Consider the following 13446-nt stretch of genomic DNA (forward strand, 5'->3'; position numbering starts at 1 on the left):
CTAGGCCATCTGCAAACCATCCCTGTGTCTTCCAGACTGAACTGGAAGCAGTTGGCACCACATTTTTATTAATATCACCATCTATTTTCTGCTGTTTTCCTCTTTTGCGCCCAACTGTTACCGTACAAAGCCACATAAAGCGCAAGTCTCATGACAATTTATACCAATATTTACTGGTTACAAACAAAAGCACCAAAGCTCACAGTCACACATGCTAGTTTAGAGCATCATAGCCGTCAAGGTTCAAATATTGACAGCAAAATTCCACAGAATTCTGGCTCAAAAATGACTTCCAGCCTTTTCTCATTGAATACTACGTGACAACAGATCAGTGTATGAACACAATTCATTATGTGTTATTATCTCCAGCTGAGATGATCTTTTATTTTAACCTTTGTTTCATTGTTTTAATTAAATTAGTTTTTTTTGGATGTGAATATGAAGTTCAGTCTAAATCTTTTGTTTTTCTGTGTAATGTGCACCACTGTGATCTTATTTTGGTTTAGCATTAAGAATCCTGGTGTTTTTGGTTTCAGCATCACTACATACCATTATTAAGCAGCATGGACATATTAAACAGTATACAATGGGACACAAGAAATCAATATTTCTCTACAGTTGTTTTTTTTTTAAATCAAATTTTAACATGTAAAATAATTTAGCGAGGGTCTTGGATCTTGATACTGCTCACATATAAACAAATACTGGAATCACATGGAAATTAATTAGCTTAGCAAATGTTAGGGAGCAAGTTTTTTAAAATAATTATGACACTTTTACTTTCTTGCTAAGAGTGAAATATAGTTTGAGACTTTGTACACTTATTTGCCTTTTTCCTGCTGAAAGTGTGATGAGAATTTTTATATATATATATATATATATATATATATATATATATGTATGTATATACTATTCTCATATAAAAACTGCTGAGTGTGTGCTAGTCCTGTCAACGATGCACTCAACCTCAGCTGGGATTAGCTCCAGCTCCAGTGTGATCCTCGAAGGCTAAGTAATATAGATGATGAATGGGGATCTGCTTTAAGTTGTTATGTTCCGCTCAGATAATGACCTTCTGGCTCTTTAGGCTCATAATTAATGCACACATTTGAGAATGGTATCGATCTGCTCATTTAACTCCCAGCGAGAAAGCCAATAAACATGTAGTAAAACTTGAATGCAGAGTTTGACAATAAACAAACACAATTTTGTGTCTATTAATTGTCGCTGCAACTAGCTCTTGTAGTGTGTAGTCAGGTGTGAGCAAAGGCCCTGCAGTGGAAGTGAGGAAGCATGTGGAAGGATTAATTTATCCAATGTTTGCTGTACTTGCTGCACAGTCTTCATGAGCTTTTATCTCCGTTTTGTTTTTCAGCATTCAAAGGAAACAGCAGCCACCACGAGACGATGTTCCTCATCCTGTAAGTACCACAGCTCACTGACTGTATTCCTGTCTCAGTTGACATAGCAATGGTTGAGTCACGTTGAAGTGAAACAAAAGACACATTTATCATCATTTGTCACTCGCTCTCATAATGGTGTCTTTACATCCTGGTGAGCAGTTGGTCAACCGTGTCGTTGGCTGCTCCGCCCTCCATCTGCGACTCCTCCACCAGCACCTTCCTCTGAAACTCCTGCATTAGGAGAAACATGTTAAGAGATTTAAAAAAAAAAAAAAGGACTGACTTTTTACCTTCTTAATCTTCTTTAAAAGGTGAACACTGTTTATGTCTGGAGAGGAAATATCTTGACAGGGTAATTGTGGATATTACCAAAAACAATAATACAGATGGTCACTAATGCCACTTTTGCACCACATTTAGCAGCTACACACCATGTTTTTAACGAGGATAATCCCCTTAAATAAAAAAGGCTACTGACTTATTTAGTTTTGCAGTTTCTGTAACTACTACTACTCTAAACAATGTGCAGCATTCCAGTGAATATATGTAGCCTTGACTGGTGATCTGATACAGCCCATGGCCAAGAGAAATTTTAATACTCCCCTGCAACTCTACACTTTTAGATCACAGCTTGAAACGAGGGCATCATAATATAGTATAGTATAGTATAGTATAGTCCTCATCTTGACTGCTAAAAATAATTATGGCACTAACCCAATTGGAGCTGCAGCTTATAAAAACCTGTGTCCAATGCAGAAACATTTGACCCAGCCGTGAATGCTGACTGTGTCCTTTGTAAAACTTTGTTTGACTTCTTTATTTCTTATTTTTTATTATTGGCCCGTGGAAAAGTGACTTTATTGAGAATCATCAGTGGGGGAAAAAAAAAAAAAGTCCCTCATCCTTGGTCGCTCCCACAGTATTTGATTGACAGGTAGTGGAGCCCAGCAGGGAAATGATTGCTTGGCACTGGTGTGACATGAAGTAAATGCTAACTCCATGAACCCGTCACTTCACCAAAGCCACTTATTGAACTTCAAAGCATCCATTCATTTTGAAGAGCGACTGACAAGTCTAATTAACAGACGCCTGACCTGTGACCCTGAACTCTGACACGTATGTAATTCGATGATGACGACAGGCTGCTTTTCGTTTCTCCAGGAGCTTTGAAACACTAGGAGCCTTTTGTCTATAGTTGTCACGCTGCGGTGTTGAGTCTCAGATTGTTAGCATTTCAAACGTGTCAAAGAGCAGCCTTCAGATTTGTCAGCTGTGTATTTGACATCCACACTCATCCTCACTCGGAATCTTCTGAGCCTCGACAGTCGCTCCAGCAGAATCTTCTCCTGGCTGGACGTCACTTCTGCTACGTGAGTCCGCCACTGCTGCTCTTTTTCCTGAAACGAACGGTGTTGAGGCCAGCATTATTAACATATTGATGTATAAATATACATTTAAAGTGGCACTGATCAATATGTTTTATGACTGTGAAATGTCAAAGAAGTCGCTCTTAATGGCACCTGAGGTCTGATGTGGGCCAATGAAAGATCCAAAAGAAAATAATCTGTTCTCCCATAAGGAAAATAATCTCTTATCCCTTTACAGAACATTTTAGTGTCCATTAGTTTATTATTTAATTTTTGGCAGCCTTCACCATGGGATTAATAAATATATCATAGATTTACATCTATATAATAGCACCTTGTTTTCCCCACATTGTTACTGGAAACTCCAACTAATAGCAAAAATGTGTGTGTGTATGTATATATATATATATATATATATATACACATTTTTGCTATTAGTTGGAGGTTTCCAGTAACACAAGGTGCTATTATATAGATGTAAATCTATGATATATTTATTATTTATTATATTTATTAATGTGTATATGTATGTATGTATGTATGTATGTATATATATATATACATACATACATACATATACACACACATATATGTATGTATACATACATACATATACACACATATATGTATGTGTATATATATATATACACATACATACATACATACATATACATATTTATGTATATGTATGTATATATATATATATATATATATATATACACATACAAACATACATATACATATATGTATATGTATGTATATATGTATACTTGAAACTCATTCCCAGAATGTAAACAGTGTCCGCCGTCTTTGCTAATACTTATTCTAACATGACCATAGAAACATAGAAAAGACTGAAGATATAGCTCAACTCAGGGGAAACTGAGTTTTTTTCAAAAATACTACCTCTATTCTAGTAATGCAAAGCTAAATGCAAATAGGTGAAGTATTCCTTTTTTAGCAGCATTAGCAACTCTTGCTACATAGTTTGCCATGAGAGACACAGGCACATCCACCACCACAGGCATGGTGGTGGATGTGCCTGAGAGGGCAGCAACCCTTATGTGTGAGTCCACTGTAACATCTGAGCCAATAATACTACACGTTACACCACTCAGTCTGGAGCGTGTGTGCATGAGAGATGAAAAGTGCTGCGCCTGTTTGTGTATCGCTGGCCTCCGGGTGAATTTTCACATACGCATATGTGAGAGAGAACATTGGGACTATCTGTGTATGGAAGACTATAAACATTGTAGATGAGATGCATGTGAGATGTTGATTTCAGTGGACAAAGCCTGTCATCAATTAACATTGTTGTCATTGGAAGTGTGTGTGTGTGTGTGTGTGTGTCGGGGGAGCAATAACGTGTAGAGGAAGCTGATGTGAGCAAGAGAGGCATTTCATTTAAGAGGAAGCCTTGCTGACACATATGGAGTGAAGGTGAAAGCAGTTAAACTGCACATGTACACTCACTTTCAGACAAAAACAATCACGGCATTCTTTTCAAGAGGGCTTTGAGTTGAAAATGATCTTTCAGCCATTTGGATGATTACTTCACTCGTGCTCCACACACACACACTTTCTCTGTCCTCATGGTGTGTGTGTGTGTGTGTGTGTGTGTGTGTGTGTGTGAGGGGAGGGCAGCACACTTGAAACAAGTGGCCTTAAAACTGGCGAGCACTGACGAATGATGAATTGCATCAACACTTGTCCTCTGTCGGTGATCCAATCACAACATCATTTTGGTAATTAACCATCTGGCCAGTTGTGGTGGTTGTGAAGTCAAATGTGCCGAGCAGTCGGCGGGGCTTTAGGTTGAAAACATATACAAGCAAACTGTCTCTGGAGATAGAAATATGTCCCTAAGGTGGCTGGAAAAACATTCCAAAAGCAGGTTCTGGGGACATATTTTGGGGGGATACTTTACTCGTATTTGTCTGTTTGTCTGGGAGCAGAAAAAAACTTCAAAAGGAAACTTTGTAGTGATGAAGAGTATAAATATTTGTATACTATATCATCCACATGGACATCATGCAGACAAAATGGAACTGTGAAAGCTGCTTGTTGTGTGTCCACACATTGCCTCGGAGCGTTTCACTTTAATCAGCAACATTTGTCCTTATACTTTTTTTCCATTTTCGTTTGCATGCGTCACTGTAAAGATGCTTAACAGTGATAAGCCTCTGCATGTCCCCACAAATCCCCCTTGTCTTTTATTCCAACAAAAACATATTGTTTTCCTTTTATCTACTGGAAAGCAAAATATTCTTCATCTTCTCGTCTTCACAGTCAATAGACACTTGTCAGAGACGATGCCCCGGAGTGCATCTTAATATATGATCTGAATTTATGATCGTTCCTGTTTATTTGTGTTTATAAAGTGTCTCACAGGCCACACCTAATTGTCTTATGATTCATATACGGCCTGCGGGCAGAGGTTCCCAAGCCCTAGTGTGTGTGTTTGGCCAGGGTTTAGTTAGGGTTCAGTGGAAATATACATTCCGTATGGAGGTGCGAGTGACTGTCCTCTCTATCAGGGTAAATGTTGTCATCCACTTCCTTGTTTTTTTTTGTACGTGTAAATATGTGTGTGTGTGTGTGTGTGTGTGTGTGTGTGTGCGCGCAGCGGAAACAGTGACAGCAGTCCATGTCCCTTGTTAACCTCACACACTCCTGTTAGAAGCAGGGCAACTGCTCAACGCGCCCACAGTTCGATGCAGTTCAACTGTGTCCAATCCCTGTCCACGACGTTATCTACACTATCTGTGTTGGCGAATGTGTGTTGTAGAACGGGCGAACAGTGTGAACTCAACTTTTCTTTTTGCACAATGTTAAATATATCTTTCACTCCTGTGTGCATGCGTGTTTGATGGCAGCTGATAAGCCCAGCAGCCTTGAAAGAGGGCCAGAGCTGCATTCCCCAGCATTTCCATGGAAGTGAATCGGATTTTGCCCTGAGTGATGAAGTGAACCTCGTCGGTAAATTAGCACTTATCGATCCAGCATCGCTCTCCTGCCTGTCTGCCTCATTGCTGAGCCTTGTCTTTCCATTAGATTGAATATAACCGTCTGGTCTCACGAAATGTTGAACAAAGCATCTTAAATTATGATCTGATGAGCTAACCAAAAGAGAAAAAAAACAAGAAGAAAGAAAAAAAATATTTGATATGTAACTAAAGCGGACAATGGAAATGATCTTGTAATCTTGTCATTACACTGCTCACAGTTGTGGTTACTCCTGTTTGGCTGCGAGGTGCAACCTGTTTCTTTGTGTTTAGTTGGATTTGTGCATGCAAAAAAACGGAAAGAAAAAAAGTGTTTCAATTGCCTGATTTTATGCACTCTCTGGTAATTTGTGCCTGAAAGGATAATCAAAGCAGAAAATTCTTGAAATATCACATAAAAGTTCTTCCACAAGAGGATGTGTTAAAGCTGGCGTAATGACATAAAGTGAAGGCAGAAAAGTGCAATAGGTACAAATGGCGGTTTTGGTATTAGGTAAGGAGAAGGTGGAGGAGAGGCGGGACGTGTGGACAGATGAGGTAACGACAACATTCCTCGACTAACTGAAACAAGCAGATATTATTCTAACAGTTGGGAAGCAGCAACGAAATCTGTTGGGTTTTTTTTCATCACACATCTTTTGATCTTGCTTGTCACACATTCTTATTCTTCTTTTGTGGTGACCCTGAGTTTTGCGCCACCTACAGCTCATCTCTGTGAAGTAACAGTCACTGGACAGCAGTGGATGGAGTGAAACATGCATAAATGTGCATTTTCTTTATTTCATTTGAGCTGCATTTTAAAGTGGAAGTGCAGCTACTGAGGCTGGACTCATGTCACTTGTGTTTGTGCGAATAGTGTAATAGTAAAGAGGTTGTTTGGTTTGGCTGATGTACAGACTAGTGGTGTGTGTGTGCGCTCACCTTCTTTGTCTCCTCTATTTCCCTGAGTCTCTCTTTTTCCTGCTGTTCTCGCTCCAGACGCCGGTGGACCTCCAAACACACAGAGGCACTTGTACATGATTTGTTTTTTTTAAAGCAAAAGTGTTTATCTTTTACTGGTTTCATAAAACTTTGAGGGTGACTCGTCTTTATCTCTTACCCGCTCCTCCTTTCTCATACTGCCGTCATCCTCAAAAGCCCCGGCTGCTTCTACCGCTTCTTTTGACCTCTTTCCTGACATTCCCAGAAATGCATAGTCTTCCTCTTTGCACAGACCCCTCATGGACTGGAAGCAGAACAATAACAACAATTCAATGAAGTGATATTTATTTGATTTATTTATTTATTTGAGTTGCTATACTGCTGTACATAAATAAGCCATTCACCTATTTTTGCATTTGTTTATTTACCTCCTTGGGAAGTGTTAAATATTTTGTTGTTAAGTGACATTGAATGATTGTAGAATGAATAATTACCCCAACATTAATCATCTTTCACGATGAGTTGTATATATTTTGTGAAATTAAAACAAGTGATTCATTCGGAAAAAAAAAAGTATTAAAGTAAGAGTATGGTCTGCGTTAACATGATGTTGCCTCCATCCCCAGGGTGCAATTAATCATTTGAATAATTTTAGCTTGAAAACGATGTGACTCATATTCTACATCCTTCACAGTCACCACATCTAATGACAAAATGATAAAATACAGCTGTGGAATAAATCCACAGTGTAAATGGATGCATATTACTTGATATTTACTACTTTTCTGTATTGGCTCCTCCAAGAAGAGGGATTAAGTTAAGCTCTTTGGTAATTATCTTGCCGAAAGGATGTGAGATAGAGCAGGAAAATATACATGAAGGAACTTACTCCTTTTGAAGGAACTTGCACTTTTCTATCTATCCGTCAGTACTGTCATTGATGCACTTAAAACGCCGTTTGCAAATTACGTACCTTTGACATGGGGATTCCTTGAAACCGCTTCACATGTGTCATCTTAATCCACGACAGGTCTGTGCTTCATAACACACAGATGTTCAGAGTTCAATAAAGTGGACCCAAGCTCTGCATGGGTCAGATTATCATCAATTCTTGTCCAGGACTCACCTGCAGGTAAAACACCACTTTTGCCGTTTGCTGATCAAACACCTGCCGTTCAGTGATTCATCCCTTCACTCAGAATAACCACAGATGGAGATCCAGTTGACTGTACCCGACTGAAACTCCCAACAAAAGCACTCACATGCGAGTTATGGAGGTTCTTCTTATACGGTGACGGCACACAGCTTACATGCTAGTCATTTCCACAGTTCAGTGGCAGATGTGCCACTGTCCCACTAAGGGCTAGTGAGTGATGGATCCTCATCTCTTTTTAATTCAGGTCACCGTGTCTCAAACTTTCCCACTGGGCTACCAAAAGGCCACGCAAGTGCTTTGTATATGACGTGTTTTTGTCTTAATGCTAACCATGGAGCTACACAGCTTGAGGCCTTAGCCATTTAGCTTAGCACGCATACTAAAATGGGGGAGTAGATTTATTACCATGGTTTGCCTCTGGTCAGTGATTAATCTTAATTCTGAAAAGATGGCTGTATGAGTTATACAATTCAATAATGACATTTTGGTGAATATTATTATTTGCTTTTATTAAAATTAATTAATTAATTAATTAAATGAGAAGTCTCTGGACAGGTGCCAGTTAGCTCAGCTTAGCTTAGCATAAGGGGTGATATGGCTGGTAACCTCTTAATGTGAGCCACTACTATTATAATATTATTTGAAATTTGTATTTTAAATAGAACACAGTACCCTGTCCAACACTACATCAATCCTATTAAGCAATAGAAAGCTGCAGCTTCAGTGTTTGCCTGCCTTCTGCGACTTCATTTGCCCACGGGGAACAATAAAGTCTTTCATGCCCTCTTAGGTTAATTAATGGCACTTTCACTGGGCCGCTGCAAAGAAGCCAGACAGCCACATCAACCAGTGGTGTGATGGAAATGCAGCAGACATTAAGAGATTCCAGTGAACTCACTCAATCATGGCACTGACAGTGTTATGAAAACATGTCTGAGAGCTGCGGCCTCAGCGCTGCTGTGTCGGAGCAGCTCCACAGCTCCAGCTAAAGATCGAACCAGAGCGAGAACCGTATGACTGGGATCAAAGTTTGTTTTCACGTTCAGATTCCACTGTGTCACGGCACATTTATAGTGAGAGGCAGAGATTGGACAATGAAACAAAAAAGATTTCCATAACAAATGAACACAGTACGAAATGTACACATGAAAGACAGTGCAGATGCATGAAATGACTCCCCTCCCAACCACAACCCATTAAACATAATGATACAACGTTGCGTGTTCACATATCTGTATGATTGTCATACTTTGTTCCTATTAAAAATCTAATATGAATTACAAAAGGGCTTATATAGAGTGGCATCATGACATATTTTTGGTTCTGTGTTATTATTTTGTATTGATATGTTCTGTGTCTTGTGAAATTAATTAAATAAATAAATACATAAATAACTACAGTTAATAATTTCATGCTTGTGCTAATGATGAAAAAAAAAAAAGCATTCTTCCATGACCCAGTATTTTCCAGAATAATAAGCTCCAGACCTGTGGCAGTCAGGTTAATGACTAGTGCTGGTTTGAATAATAATAATAACAAAGTTCGCTGTGGGTGAGTTACAGTGGTGCAAAAGAACAATTTGCATCGTGACACTCAAGAGTAGTGTATGCTAATTTGTCTTTGGCATTACGTCATCATTTTTTATAGGTTGCTCACTGTACAACAAACCTCAATAAGTCTGGCAACCATATAAGTAATGGTCTCTTGTGTAGGCCTTAATGAGAGCCATGCAGTGACATACAGAACACACAGTATATAAAACACATAAAGATGGTCGTATAACTGTCAGATGTGTGTGATTATTATTGTAATTAAGTTCGCTCATGGCATAAGGTTGCAGTAATAAGGTAATAAATCAAGAAAGAAGCCGAACATGTGTACTTACTGCATGGTGCACGTAGACATTTGCACATACACACGCTTGCATATTGGTCCGCTACAGTGTCTGTATGATCAGCACCCTGCAAAGAGCGACCAGCTGTGACCCTTGAACTTTGACCTCGTCACTCGTCTTTCCGACCACAACAGGAAACTTCCTTCTGTAAATGTCTCCCCAGTGGAATCAATGAAATGACCCTTGAGCAAACTTTAAACACGAATAATTCACGCCTTATTGTCAAGCTGATGAGATTCAGTGAATGCCATGCAGCTCATTGCACTGCGTTATTAGCATTTTGTTTGCCATTTTGCTCATCATACCACACTCTTTGAGAAGTGAACTCTATAGGAAAATGAGTCTACTACTCACTTGATTTGTATTCCTGATGATACAAGGTCTCAATCGCTAGTTTTGGGTCTTCTTCAATAGAGCATTTAGAGGAAAATGGTTCTTAGTTCCATTATGGCCATTATGTGTATTTAATAACTTTCTTTACTTCTGTCCTGGACTCATTCTGAAGATGACTTTTCCCATGATCTTCTGGATCTGTGGGACACAAATGCAAAGGGTGACACATTTGCTTTGGCTTCATTCCTAAATTTCTGCTTCATGTCAAATTCGTTCCCATTGGATACTGATATCCCACCTTCACGGTCTTAAGTCTTAAGACCGGTCATTTGTACCATGGCAGGGGATTTACTTTAGGTCCACATGTCAGAATTTAATAGTCCCAGCGGGCTTCAGTTCTACGTAGTTTCCTTGCAAACGTATTTGACCATGTGTGTCCTTCCTTGTCACATTCTCCCGCTTCTCCCATATGACGTTCGAAAATGTACTCCCACGACAAACGAGACAGAATGACTGATGTCTAAGTAGGTGATCGCTTTGAAAGGAAGACACATCCATTTGCCTGAACTTGAAAAGCATATTTTAAAGTCCCGACACAAGATAAATATGAATATGTTTTTAAATGAAGACAGAATATGCAATCCCATCACTGTGCTTGGGGTTTGGATTAGGGTCTCTTCTCAAGTCTTTGAGACTTTGAGACACATTTGAACTCCCTCACTTGTGGTAACAGTGTTCACTTTGAATTGTCATATACAGTAAATGCCTAAAAGTGGCTAGAACTTTGTATTTATAGAATATACATTCCCTTCCCCAGAGTTATTACGCATTTGCACTTGCATGTACATGGCTGCGGTTCCATTTGTAGTAAAATGAGGGTCTGCGTCTGTTCAGTGTTATACACATGAGAACTCAATCTCACATAACATTCCCGTAGACCAGCAGACCTCCACGCATTAATTCAAGAAAGTGTCCATGGTCATCGTCTTCATTGTCTCGTAAAGCTCACGCCACCATCTAGACAGCACATGCTTAACTTCCTAGTCTGTGGTCCACACGGTCAAATGTTTGGTTGCTCGAGTACAGTATTTCCACACAGGGTAAACGGATGTCGACATATTAGGGGTGCGGAAAAAAAACAGTGCAATGAAATATCGCCATATTTTGCGATATTATATTGCGAGCAACACAGCATCAGTCCACTAGATGGTGCCGAGTGCTCAGTTGAGCTGTTGTGTGAGTATATCGCAATATACGATGGTGCAAATATACGCAATATCATGATACTATGACTTAAGTATCGTGATAATAATGTATCGTGGTGTCTCTGGCGATTCCCATCCCTGTGACATATAATTATACAGGCTATAATTGACCTCTGTGGACCTGTGAATATGTTAAATATCATAACATATGTCTGATGATATAGATGATAGAAACTGTCCTAGATGGCTGAAACAACAGGAAAAAACCAACCGCTTCTGTTAAACCTGGATAAATACTATACTATATAGTGACCCTTCTTGACTAGTCTTAATCTCATAATCTGATAGAGACAGAAACGCATTGGCAGAAGAAAGGAGTAACTTTTAAATGTGGGACACCCTAAACTGTGGTCATTTCTTTGGATTTCCTCTGCAATGACTCTTCGCAGCAGAGACAGATGTGTTGTGGATCAGCAATAAACCACAGCTGCTCAAAGCTTCGATAAGTGACACAGGCAGTGTGGCCCGACGCCTGCGTGAATCACATCCTTTTTTCATTCCAAAGATCTAATTCAGTGCCTGAGTTCGGACATAAACGAGCTGGTGTGTGTGTGTGTGTGTGTGTGTGTGTGTGTTGACCTAGTGTGACTCCGGGAAAACTCCTGTCATGACGGATTCCTGACACGCCTTGTGTCTTAATGCCTGATCCCTTTGGCCAGTAAGCCAAGCTCATCAATCGGCTTAGCTTCACCTCAGTACCCATTGTCCGGTACATCCGAGGAGCCTCGGGGGACTTGGCTCCACCTGCGGGACACTTATTGTAAAGCGATATGTATGTGTGTGGTATGTGGGGTGTGAGGCAACATATTGGGACGGTAGGGGTCTGTTGTACACAACATGTGTGTGTGTGTGTGTGTATTTGTAGGTGCAGATATCCCTGCAGGCACAGTTAGGGTGTGACTGTTGGAGACAGTTTTTGGCAGTGACACTGTTTGGACAATCCCCTGACCTCAATCTCTGGTAGAGCAGGAGTGTGTATGTGTGTTTGGATGACTTTGTATGTACCGCATGCTGATGCATAAATCTGTAATGTTTTAATTCTAATCGACAACTATGAGGTGGCACACATGACTAAATACATTTGAGCCTGCTGAAACATGCAGAGCAGAACATTTGTCTCACCCCTCTGGCAGCGAGAGTAATTACACACAACGCTGTCCTCCACTGAGGAAAAGCCACAACTAAGGCAATCGATGTCTGACCTTTCTTTATTTGTCTGTATCTTTCCTCTGAATGCCGTGTCTGCTGAAGCATCATAGACTTTTCTTTTTAGGTGTTTCTGATATAAGGCTCCACCATGCTCCACGTGGCTGAACTGGTGAAAAACATTGCGAGGCAAAAGTGAGAAACACTTGTCCTCACAGATTTTATTAGCTTTATCAGAAAAACCTCGCCGGTTTTAGACACTTTCACATGGTGTTGACCCAAAGCCGAGCTTGCGCGACATAACTCATTGGTCAAATTAATACGTTATTACATAGCAACACAAGGCGAGCATGAGTATCCAGATTTCATGGAATATGTTGAGACATTCCCTCAAAAACCACAAATGACAACCTCATGGTGTTTCTCGAAAAACCCCCAAAACAAACCTCAGAGGTCTGGTGTCTGTAAACAATCAGGCTGTGAAACCATTATGTCTGAACCTTTTTTAGTTTATCTAATTTTACAGCAATACATCAAATATTAGACCTAAGTAGTGCATCAGTTGTCTCCCCCACTTCATGTCTACAAATTAGCAGACGTTTGATAGCGAGGCAGTAGTTAATGACTACATTTGAGGTTGTTTATTGGGAATATCAAGTCACTGATCTCTATAAACATCGTGTTGCTGAGATGTAGCTCGACGAGCCGCACATGAATCTTCCCCGAGAAAATACATTTAAGTCAAATTTGTCAGCTGGCCAAATTTATAACATCTCAGGAGGGACAGACCTTGTGGGTTTAGGATTAAAACATGAGGTTTTATGACCAAAACTGGGTGATTATGTGTGAGAGAATCAGATAAGGTATTATTTAGAGGGTCAGGTTCTGACTCCACTTGAACAGGGACTAAAATAACATGATGTCACAGAGTTCTGGGAACAGGAGTGCTGTGGCGA

The 13446-nt window shown here is 39.8% G+C and overlaps 1 long non-coding RNA gene across 2 annotated transcripts; it reads right to left on the reverse strand.

Moving 5' to 3' along the window:
* Positions 1-6874: 6874 nt before the first annotated feature.
* LOC131457117 (uncharacterized) lies at positions 6875-7937 on the reverse strand. 2 transcript variants are annotated; one of them, XR_009239983.1, is made up of 3 exons: positions 7823-7937; positions 7670-7728; positions 6875-7000 (listed from the first exon to the last, which is right to left on the reverse strand). It is a non-coding gene; the product is annotated as an uncharacterized LOC131457117 (long non-coding RNA). The 2 variants fall into 2 exon arrangements; XR_009239984.1 differs by having other exon boundaries at positions 7670-7733.
* Positions 7938-13446: the final 5509 nt, after the last annotated feature.

This window comes from Solea solea, chromosome 3, assembly GCF_958295425.1.
Source record: "Solea solea chromosome 3, fSolSol10.1, whole genome shotgun sequence".
Taxonomy (NCBI): Eukaryota; Metazoa; Chordata; class Actinopteri; order Pleuronectiformes; family Soleidae; genus Solea; species Solea solea.